Source organism: Macrobrachium nipponense, chromosome 31 (assembly GCF_015104395.2).
Source record: "Macrobrachium nipponense isolate FS-2020 chromosome 31, ASM1510439v2, whole genome shotgun sequence".
In the NCBI taxonomy this organism is placed as follows: domain Eukaryota; kingdom Metazoa; phylum Arthropoda; class Malacostraca; order Decapoda; family Palaemonidae; genus Macrobrachium; species Macrobrachium nipponense.
Genome location: NC_061093.1, coordinates 30,122,903 through 30,135,402, shown reverse-complemented (window position 1 = coordinate 30,135,402; position 12,500 = coordinate 30,122,903). Strand labels below are relative to the sequence as shown.

Sequence of the window (12,500 nt, the reverse complement as noted above, 5' to 3'; positions counted from 1 at the left end):
CCTCGATCACAACTTAAGATTTTTAAAATAATTTAAAATTCACTTTACAGCTAATTATGCTCCATTTCCTCTTCATATTTACCTGGAAGTTATCCGTTTTGCCGTTTAGGTTTACGAAAGATTTATTAATTAACTTTAGCCAGAGAATACTACGCTTAAGAGGCATTGTGCTGAAAATGGTTCCTAAATCTAAGCTCCTGTCTGATATCTGTGGTAAATATTAATCAAGAGGCGCTTGACTTATACGATTAATTTACTTTGTCATATGAACCATTGATGTATTCATTATTCATCAGAAACCATTGTTGAATGGTGTAAAAAGAACGTATCATATCTAACCCCTTGATTATTATTATTATTATTATTATTATTATTTTATTATTATTATTATTATTATTATTATTATCCATAATACAAATCATGAACAAACTACTAGGTGATTCAGGGCTTCTGTAACACGGTTTTTTGGCAATAACTTTTCATCTATGCATTTCATAGATATAACACTTATTCAGAATACACATTATATCTACACATAAATTTTGACTGTATTCTGCATTACGTAGGTTGAATAAATTTGGTACTTATAATGTAAAAGCAACTTTTTTTGAAGACGGGCCAACTTACTCAGAGATAAGGTTTCGAACGCACTCGTTACGTAACTTATGACAGCATTTCTTCCCTCTTTCTCGATGGATGATTGGCTATACGTAACGAAGGCTAAACCTCTGGCAACAATGACATAAAAATTTAAATACAAGCAAAGCAGTACACCTTTATGAACTCTGAATCCTCTCCACTGATAATTGTCATAATGAACAAACCAACAAAATATGTTAATAAATACAAAAACACTTCGATTATTAGTCTAACTCCCAAAATAAGTATCCTAAGAAATTATAATCTACTTTATAGGTTACAATCAGATTGACAAGATGTAGGGAATAGTTGGTAATTTTCAAAGACATAGTAGACAAGCTTGATTTGATCACTGCTGTATCCAATGTCAAGCAATTTTTATTTATCGGCTATCTACCTATTTACTACTAAAAAAAAAATAGCCGGTACCGTGTTTTGGCTTTAAACCTTCACCAATAATTATCGTCAGAATGATGGCTTCATGAGGCTCCACCCACTTTGGCCTCGTTGTAATTCAGGATAACACTGAAGGCTATCATGGACATTGTTGTACTAGAAAATCTAACTTCTGGCTATAAAAACTCATTTCTCGAGCAGTTGTAAGAAGTGCTAAATGATCCTCAAGGATCTCAGCAGTTGGCCTAAACGTTTAATTCATGTATATTGCTGCTATTACTAATTTTGCGGCACTACTGCTACAGTAGCATTACTACGCTAGCACAGATACCCCAAACACATCTATGTATCGTTCCGCCATTCATAAAGTCTTTATATCCAACATGGTCGTACAGACTAAAGAAGAAGAAAAAAATTATATCGGATGATCCGTTGGTCTGCTGGAGATTTTAGCACATATAAGCTTGTATTTACTTTGGATAAAAATCTTATTTTAACAAAAATAGTTATATAAAGACTGTTTACATACAATCTCTCTCTTTCTCTCTCTCTTGGTAGCATAGTAATGGAAATGTTCAAAATCCTGAATGACATTACAAGTATTATAATCACGTTACGCTAAATACAAATCAGACCATAAACATTGGATTTAAACTAGAAACTGAATAATTAACTATTCAGGCTATAGTAAGTATGGCCACGGGCTTTCTCTTGAGTATAAAGTTGCAAGTCGTAAGACAAATGCCGTTTTGCAACCACGGGGACAATTCCAAATCCTGTTAGCCATTCTTGACTACTATGGGTTTCAGAGCCGATGGAATAAGGTGAATGGGTTTCTGTCTGGTGGATGGGCGGGGCAACATTTCGTAAAACGATGTTTACCTTGCTTACGTAATGAATGTTTTTCGACTCTTGGCTCGCAATCATTGGCCATGGCGTCGGCTGGATCATTTTTACTCTATAAAAATTAAAACTATCTGGTTTAGGTTAATAATAATGCTGACAAAATTTGTGTGTAGTTGTAAAATATACATATGTCAACTTTCAGCTACATTCGATGCTTTGATAGGGAGCAAAATCCAAAAAACCGTGTTACAGAGGCCCTGAATTTCATAGTAGTTCTAGCAACTTCCACATTTAAAATATCACATATATATATATATATATATATATATATATATATATATATATCATATATGTACATAATATATATATATATATATATATATATATATATATATATATATATATACATGGGTGTGGTGTGTATACTGTAGAATGATCTATGTCTATAGCTAGTTTTTTCTAGTTTTTTGTAAACGAGATAAAGAACAGTAACTGATTTTGCAGTTTTTAATAAGACTCTTTTCGACCAATGACAGGCACTTCCTATATAATAAAAACAATATAAACAAAATATTGAATGGAATGAAAGAAAAGCCTGTGCTTAAAAATAAATAGTTTTTCTCTTTTAATAACAGTACTACTTTCTTTCTACTTATTTTTATTATCTAACAAGCATTTACTAGAAATAACGTTATCTAACCCAAAAGAAGGAAGTATACAATAAGATGTCAGCTAGCATTTATCAAGAGAACTTAAGAACCGATTTCTGCATGTCACATAACACGTAAATGCTATGACGCGAACTTAAAGATTTCATAGGTATCCACGGAATAAGCAGCAATGCGTTACAAAGAACTGAGGACACGCGCGCAAACTGTTGCAATAACTGAAATTTTGAAGAATGCCCGTACGGTACGAATTCTTCGCTTTAATAATTAACCTCAGTCATATTCAGAATGTTCGCACCGCATTGTGGTGACAAACTCCAGCTCGTCTTTAAATATACGTTTTAGGAGTACGTTCCTCTCTGTCTGTCTGTCTGTCTATCTGTCTCTCTATGCAATATGAAATAGCAGGCCCCGAAGAGAGCGTTGATAGCCGAGAGGTGGCGCTGTCAGTTAGGAAAAGAAGATTGCGCCTTTCAGAGCCTCATATCCTGTTATAGAAACGTCCCATAATAGATGTCATCTCAATTTTGGTGGTCGTAATTGAAAATTTAATAATGGGAGTGATTCTCGACTGTGCATATTGAATCGAACCCTTCTACAGAATACCTCCTAACTTGATAACCTGACTTTTGTCCGCCATTACTATAACATGTCAGGTTAGAGTAGAATTCACTTATCGGCTTGAATTTAATCAGAAATCGATAGAAAGGCGTGATTGTTTTTTTTTTTTTTTTGGGGGGGAAGGGGGTTGTGAATGGGGCTGGGGAGGGTTCGAATTACCTGATAAAAATCAAATATACTGCTTCGAATAAACCTTGAGGCGATCAAAGAGACGTTATGCTAAATAATCTATTTCAATATTCTTAGTTTATAACGATCGTATCAATAAGTTTTGCTCCCACTGGATATTATGCAGACGTTGGAATGTACTCCATAACTGGCCAAAGAATAATTATAATAAAACGCTATTTCCCGTCTGAAAATCCAAAATTCTCTTGGACACCGTTTGGTGGGCCACAACAGATTTGGGAGTTAGAGGAAGTCTCATCAGGAGGATAAACTTAGAATTTACGTCCTTATTAATAGGAGAAGTGCAACGACACATATTCTGTTAAATTCCCGATTGTTTCTTAATCGTATTTTTATCACTGTCTTTATCTACACATTTAGTTCTTCTATTACTTCCCTCTGTATATGCCGTGTATAAATTTCCTGCGTTATTATAAATCGATCTGCATTACTTTCCCTTGTATTAGCTGCACTCACTGAGATTAAAAAAAATAGGAAATGATATTGATATCGAAGGTTTCCAAGATTCTGAATTTTCTTTATTCAAGAGTGTTTATACAAGATTATTGCATATCACAGTGCATGTAAGAATTAAAGAGGCGCGACATCACTCAACATAACTATACTCGTTTTTTTTCCATCTGTCCACCCGCCTGTTATGTTTGCGTATGGTAACACTGCGTCCCGGGCTTTAGATAGTTACATTCAGCTTACATTCAATAATTATAATAATATCCTATTTCGAATATTAACGGTGTAATTCGCATACAGTAATGATTAAAACACTTTTCAGTTGCAAACGTACACCCAGATATTCTTTTATATACCTAAAACTTACACATAACGTAACTATCTAAAACCCGGGACACAGTGTTAGCATACGCAAACACCACAGGCGGGTGGACAGATGGAAAAAAAAACAGAGTATAGGGAGGTTTATGTCAAGTCTTTGGTTTTGAAAGCAAAGGAAGTGACAGGAATATTGAATGAGGAATGAGCTGTGGAATTAGGTACGCATAGGCCTTTGTGGATTAAACTACCTAAAATAAATAAATAAATAAATAAAAAATAAAAGAAAAAAAAGGGAAAAAAATTGTGAATGAATAAATGAAGTTTCGATTTTTAATGTGTTTCTGTAGAAATCATCCACAATACTTGGAAACTGTGTGTTAAGAATTCATCTTTTGATTCGCGCTGTAGATCATATATATATATATTATATATAGAATAATAAATAATATATCTATATATATATATATATATATATAATATATATAACATATAATATGTGTGTGTATTCTTTTTAATAATGATGTAAAAGAATATTAAAACAATATTAACGGAATACATAACAGATAGGGCCGAACACTTAGGACAGCGAGTACAGAGCCAAACTCATTGTCAAAAAAAAGTTGCCATACATAGCATGCCAGTAATTACTATCATCAATACAAAAGTCCTTGATATTTTCATTGGCAGTATTTCATTTGGCCACACTATGACTTAGACAAAACAATTAGACTCGCCATTCTTGTCAATAAAAACTCACAACGACTTTTATTCATTTTATATAACACGGACGAAAACCGAGGAATTGAGAACCAATAGGATGATAATGAATAGACCCTTCTCTCCCTTCCGTCATTTCCTGGCGCTCCCTATTGGCATCGCACTCATCACCTTCACCACTATTATCCACATCATCATCATCATCATCAACCCGCGCCTCTCCTTTCTTCGCATTCAAGCGGGAGCTCTTTGCACCCTTCAAAAATCAAAGTTCTTAGGAAGATTCTACCTAGGCAAGATGAATTTATGAACCAACTTCTGTCAATTAATAATTTCCTTTTCACCGTTGGCACACAGAGGAGAGAGAGAGAGAGAGAGAGAGAGAGAGAGAGAGAGAGGTTGGAGAGAGAGGTTCCTTTGTGAACTTCAGCAAACTTCTATTGAAATCCATTTCATTAGAGCTTGGTGAGAGAGAGAGAGAGAGAGAGAGAGAGAGAGAGAGAGAGAGAGAGAGAGAGAGAGAGGGCGTCCAACTAACCGTGGAGGAGGGAGACCTAATTCTTGTTGAATGAGCCTTCATTCGTATTGCTATTTCAAACGAAGGGTTGCGTTGTAGTCTTTGAATGAGATCTATTATGTCGAGAAAGCATTTGCCTCTCTTTTTTTTTTTTTTTTTTACTTTTCAGACAGGTAAATAAGGAGTAAGTTCCTTAATTATTTCAACATACTGCCATACTTTTGCTCCGAAATCCGAGGAAATGTTTACGATGCTAATTTGCTTTCGACGATTATGCAAACGAAAATCTGGTTTTTCATTCAGAGGGGCCTTATTTCCAACAGTAGTGCGATGGCTTGAGGAGTTTCCTTTCCAGGAACGAGGGCGCAAAACTCTTAATTGTAATCTTCTTTACTCGCATAAATATTGTCAATTCGTCGTTAAAACTCCATATCACCGCAGCTGCCTCGTAATCATATTTTCCCATCACGTTCCATCCGTCTTAAGACAACGCATATTTCCATATTCACCTTCAGTTTCATTTACATAGAAATACATAGCATATGATTATATAGGCATTCTCGTTCATGAATGTATTAATCATTTTCGCAAATGGTATTGCTTATTGCGATTTAATAAAATATGGGCTATTGTTTAGAAAAGTTAGATTTAAGAAGGGGGAGATCTCTTGTCAATTAATATACTCCCATATGAAAATCACACCCTCCCTCTGTAATGGTAATTGCTTTATAGCAAAGAAAGATAAAGGAAAGGAAAACGCATCTTCGAGAAGTTCTGCAGCGAGGATGCTTTCGCGCGTGTGTTGGAAGCGCCTGTTCTCATGAGGGTTCTAGAATCGGCAGGAGTTTTGTGGAACTTGACAGGCGCTGAAGTGTCGTGAGAAACGCCGTGACTTCTGATGCAATATTTCGTCGAGAAACTGCTAAATCATTCCGGTAATCTCGGGAGTCTGTGACATTCGCCGTAGGCCCCGCCCCCAGAATGCCGTATAAATACTGACGAGGTAGGAGAGATCAGATCATCAGTTAGTTACAGAGTAAGAGATCATCAGTAAGAGCCACAGATCATATTATCAGTGAGAGATCAGCAGCAGAGATCATCAGAGTGAGATAAGAGGAGAAAGACGAAGGATCAGAAAGGAAAAGTCACTCGAGAGAAAGTTTGGTCGAATTCTGGTCAAGTCGTCGTCAGGAGTGGACGACCGAGTTATTTCGACGTTGAGCAAGACTTCAGAGAAGAAACGTTCTGCTAGAGATTTTGGGGAGTTCCTGTCCTTCAAGTATCAAGAGTAGACATTATTTTCTGCAATACGGAGGCAAGAAGGTGTCTACCATTAGAGTTCTCCTTTTGTGAAGCCATCGCTTCTATTGGCAAAACTGGTCGGCAAGTACTTTCATTACCTCACTGTTCCCCCAGTTCATGCAGTGTAAGATTTTATTTTTTTTTATGTAAATAGGAGATACCATTCTGCATTTATCTTTGTTAGTAAGCTTGTAAAGAAACCTTTGTTGTGTTAGTGTTTCTTTCTATATTCATACCCCCAGTTTCAACTGTTGGTGTTGAATTATTTTTGTTTATCAAAATATTGAACCTGAAGCGGACCTCTCTCATGGTTCGTAACATTGTGGCGACCTTTGCCAGTATATTGTGACACCATAACTGATTGAAACTGGGAGAATATAGAAAGAGCAAGAATTAGTGAGATGGTGAAAGAGTTTATTGAGTCGGGTAAGCTCCTAGGTCTAGAGGGGAATGATCTCCGTGATTATGTTGAAAAGAAAGAAAGAGAGAAGTATGAGAGAGATGAAAGAGCGGCTGAGAGAGAGGAAAGAGCAGCCGAGAGGGAAGTGCAGCAAGCGAGAGAAGCAAGGAAAAGGCAGCAAGAGAGAGAGAAGCAATGAAAATGCAGCAAGAGAGAGAAATGTTGGTAATGCAGCAGGAAGAAAGAGAGAAAGAACGTATGCATGAGTTGGAAATTGTTCGGTTAAGGGAAAGTACTCGTAACAGTCAGACAGGCGAGAACGCAAACGGAGCTGATAGGTTAGGCATGAGTGCAGTGCTGAAATTAGTACCAAAGTTAGATGAGGAAGATGTAACGAAATATTTCATGTGTTTTGAGAAGTTAATGGAAAGAGTTGGTTCTCCTAAAGAAATGTGGACTTTATATTTACGGTCAGTTTTGAGTGGTAGGGCGCTAACTGTGTATAGTTGCATGTCTAAGGAGGAATGTGATAATTACGATAACATGAAAGAAACTGTTCTTAGCACGTACAGGCTAGTACCGGAGGCGTAGCATAAGAAATTTAGAAATTTGAGAAAGGATGAAAATATTACGTATGTAGAATACGGTAAGATGTTAGAAAGGCTGTTTTTTGATTGGTTAACTTCTGCTAAAGTTGAGGATTTTGATGGTTTGAAGAACTTAGTGTTGTTAGAAAACTTCAAAGATAATGTATCCCCTGAGATTAAGCTTTATATAGAAGATAGGCGAGAAGTATCTTTTACAGGAGCAACTAGGTTAGCTGACAAATATAGTCTAATTCATAATTTGAGTGTTAGTAAGAAACAAAATGATCCTTCGTCTGGTAGAGTACAAAACAGTAAAGGTTACAGTCCTAGTAATAGCAATGCGAGTAAAAGTGACTATTCCTGTTATACATGCGGAAAACCTGGTCATACGTCTAAGGTTTGTAAGAGTAGGATGGCATCTAGTGGCTCAGAATTAACTTGTTTCCGATGTAATGGGAAAGGGCATTTAGCGAGAAATTGTGCAGTAGAAAGGAAGGACGGTAAGAAACCAGTGTCTCTAGTTAACCTTTCGTCAAGTAGGAATGATGTGATGAGAGAAACTAGACAATTTTTTGGTGAATTTCTGTCAGAAGGCGTAGTTTCCTCTCTTGGAGGAGTGTGTTTGAGAGAAGTGGTCTTGCTTCGAGACACAGGAGCTGCTGTCTCACTGATTAGGAGAGAGAGTGTGCCGAACAGGGCAGAAATCAATTTGGAAGAAAAAGGCATGCTAGGTGGATTTCCTAACACTTGTGTTCTTTGTCCTTTCTTGAAGTTGAACTTAGAAAGTCAGGTAGTGTCAGGAGAAGGGAAACTTGCAGTTGTTGACAGTTTGCTCGTGGATGGCTTTGACATTATTGTCGGTAATGACTTAGCTTTATCCAAGAATGTGAATCCTGTTGTGAGGGATATTCCAGTGGTCCTAATTTGTTCGTGGATTCGAACGAGTGTGACTTCGTGGATTCAAACGTGAGTAAGTTCGTGGATTCAAACGAGAGCAAGTTCGTGGATTCGAACGTGAGTAAGTTCGTGGATTCGAACGAGTGTGATAGAGGTGGCGAGGTTGATCTTGGCATGAGTGTGGCTGAGAAACCTAACTCTATCATTGACAGTGATAGCCAAACGTAAGGTGTAGCTGTCGAAAGTAACATATTAAATGTACTGGTATCTAGTACTAGTTACGGTGATGAATTAGGCGCTAACCTCTTGAATAAGGATGAGCTAGTCAAGTTGCAGAGAGAGGATGAGACACTAACCCGAATTTTTGAATGTGAGCTGGATGATGATCTCGATAATATGTGTAAGGAAACTTTTTGTTTAAAGGATGAAGTTTTGTGTCGTTATGTTCGTCCGAAGTCAGCTAGTAAAGGGGAAATCACCGAACAATTAGTGGTTCCAAGGAAGCTTCGTGAGCTAGTTTTGAAGTTAGCACATGATGAGCAAGGACATTTAGGAGTAAATAATACTTTTTAGGTCTATTAGTAGGGCGTACTTTTGGCCTAAAATGAGAAGTGACGTGAAGAGGTATGTTTTAAGCTGTCATGTATATCAAATTGCCGGGAAAGTGATTCAAGTAATTCCCAGAGTTCCGTTGTGTAACATTCCTTCAGTAGGCCAATCTTTTGAGAATGTATTTATCAATATGGTTGGACCTTTGTCTGTAAGTAAGGGTAGAGAAGATTGCACAACTAATCTAGAGTATTATAAAAACAATTTAAGAGATGTTTGGCAACTAGCGGAGGAGAACGGAAACACGAGAGGAAGTCAAGGGGGAACTAAACGGAAACATGATATTAGAGCAAAAAAGAGAAGTTTGTGTGTAAGAGATAAAGTTTTAGTACTAGTCCAGAAAGAAGGTTCCTCTTTATCTTATAAGTTCGAAGGTAATTTTCCAGTGTTAGAGGAGAGGGGAAATATACATTATAGAATTAATATGGGTAAGAGTAGAGCAAAGTCAATGAATGTAAACTTGCTTCAGAATTATAAAGAATGCCCCGTACCTTGGCCACCGCCAGTGTTCGATGTGACAGTGTTACTGAGAGAAATTAGTTTTGAGAAAATGCAAGAGGTGTTTTAGCATTTGAAAGTTTTAATCAGAGTTCAGAAAATGGAAAAAGTAAAAGGAAAGGATAATGTGGTAGCTAATAGCCTCTCTAGAATTTTCCAGAATGAGTAGCCTAATGAGCGTTTTCTATTTTGGCACGAATGGTTGAGAGAATGGAGAAGTATTAAAGCTTTATGCAGAATTGTTCACCTGCTGTTTAATTCTTGTTTCTCTTTAGAAAAAAATAAAATCAGTTGATTTAATTTTTTTCTCTTTTTTGGGGGGACATGTAATGGTAATTGCTTTATAGCAAAGAAAGATAAAAGAAAGGAAATCGCATCTTCGAGAAGTTCTGCAGCAAGGATGCTTTCATGCGTGTGTTGGAAGCGCCTGTTCTCATGATGGTTCTAGAATCGGCAGGAGTTTTGTGGAACTTGACAGGCGCTGAAGTGTCGTGAGAAACGCCGCGACTTCTGATGCAACACTTCGTCGAGAAACTGCTAAATCATTCCGGTAATCTCGGGAGTCTGTGATATTCGCCGTAGGCCCCGCCCCCCGAATGCCGTATAAATACGACTGACGAGGTAGGAGAGAGCAGATCATCAGTTAGTTACAGAGTAAGAGATCATCAGTAAGAGCCACAGATCAGATTATCAGTGAGAGATCAGCAGCAGATATCATCAGAGTGAGATAAGAGGAGAAGGACGAAGGATCAGAGAGGAAAAGTCACTCGAGAGAAAGTTTGGTCGAATTCTGGTCAAGTCGTCGTCAGGAGTGGACGGCCGAGTTATTTGGACGTTGAGCAAGACTTCAGAGAAGAAACGTTCTGCTAGAGATTTTGGGGAGTTCTTGTCCTTCAAGTATCAAGAGTAGACATTATTTTCTGCAATACGGAGGCAAGAAGGCATCTACCATTAGAGTTCTCCTTTTGTGAAGCCATCGCTTCGAGTTGCAAAACTGGTTGGCAAGTACTTTCATTTCCTCACTGTTCCCCCAGTTCATGCAGTGTAAGATTTTATTTTTTTATGTAAATAGGAGATACCATTCTGCATTTATCTTTGTTAGTAAGCTTGTAAATAAGCCTTTGTTGTGTTAGTGTTTCTTTCTATATTCGTACCCCCAGTTTCAACGGTTGGTGTTGATTTTTTTTTTATTTCATATCGAACCTGAAGCGGACCTGTCTCGGTTCGTAACACACTCTCACCTTGAATCAGAAATATTTGAAATCTGAATCTAGGCCTCCTCTGTCTTGTACAACTAACATATCCCCCCCTTCCGTGGTTGCTGGACACCATAACCTCAAATTTACCCCAATTTTCCGTCTTACTATCCCTTGCGAGAGACTGCCACCCTCATCTCGTCTTTGCAATTCTTTTAACCACCTGATCTGTATACAGTTAGCTTAGATTTTTATTGCCATAGATTTCCATTCGTAATCCCTGCATTCAGTACATCCATAACCCCTACAAACAGTAAGCCAATATTTCTGTTTTGCCACAAGCTCTTTCGTATATCATTTCAACCAACCATTCCAACCCTTCTGGCACTTTCCTCTTTCATAAACAATTCCCTTGATATTCGATGAAATAATTTCGGAAGGTCTATAAATACACTGTAAGGCTTCCCATTACTACCTTCCAGCTTCTTTTCTAGTAGCCAGTGTCTAGTATCTGGTACTGTAACTCTTCGTGCAATCAAACTAAACTAATACACACCAATCTTCACACATGCTCGCAAAGTTTAATCTAATACTCTTCCTACAGCCGTCACCAAACGTTCTGTTAGTTTGATTTACTATAAGATTCAGGGTCTCTGTAACACGGTTTTTTGGACTTTGCTCCTTGTCAAAGCATCGGATGTAGCTGAAAATTGACATATGTATATTTTACTACCACACACAAATTTTGTCAGCATTATCAATAACCTAAACCTGATAGTTTTAATTTTTATAGAGTAAAAATGATCTAACCGACGCCATGGCCAATGATTACGAGCCAAGGGTCGAAAAACATTCATTACGTAAGCAAGGTAAACACCTTTTGACGTAATGTTGCCCCGCCCATTCACAAGACAGAAACTCCATCGGCTCTGAAACCCAAAGACTTTATGAATGGCAGAACGATACATAGATGTGGGTGGGGTATCAGTGCTAGCGTAGTAATACTACTGTAGCAGTAGTGCCGCAACAGTATAGCAGTAATATACATGAATTAAACGTTTAGGCCAACTGCTGGGATCCTTGAGGATCATTTAGCACTTCTTACAACTACTCGAGAAATTAGTTTTTATAGCCAGAAGTTAAATTTTCTAATCCAACAATTCCCATGATAGCCTTTAGTGTTATCCTGAATTATAACGAGGGGAAAGTGGGTGGAGCCTCATGAAGTCATCATTCTGACGATAATTATTGGTGAAGGTTTAAAGCCAATATACGGTACCAGCTATTTTTTTTTTTTTTTCATTAAATAGGTAGATAGCCAATAAATAAAAATTGCTTGACATTGGATATAGCAGTTATCAAATCAAGCTTGCCTACTATGTTTTTGAAAATTACCAACTATTCCCTACATCTTGTCTTTGATTGTGACCTATAAAGTAGACTGTAATTTCTTTGGAAACCTATTTTGGGAGTTAGACTAATAATCAAAGTGTTTTTGTATTTATTAACATATTTTGTTGGTTTGTTCATTATGACAATTATCAGTGGAGAGGTTTCAGAGTTCATAAAGGTGTACTGCTTTGCTTGTATTTAAATTTGTATGTCATTGTTGCCAGAGGTTTAGCCTTCGTTACGTGTAGCCAATCA

The 12,500-nt window shown here is 37.2% G+C and overlaps 1 long non-coding RNA gene across 2 annotated transcripts in view; it reads right to left on the bottom strand.

Annotated features, from left to right (window-relative positions):
• Positions 1-12,500, bottom strand: part of LOC135206497 (uncharacterized) — a 133,249-nt gene that overhangs the window by 88,955 nt on the left and 31,794 nt on the right. The gene's annotated exons all lie outside the window — the stretch shown is intronic.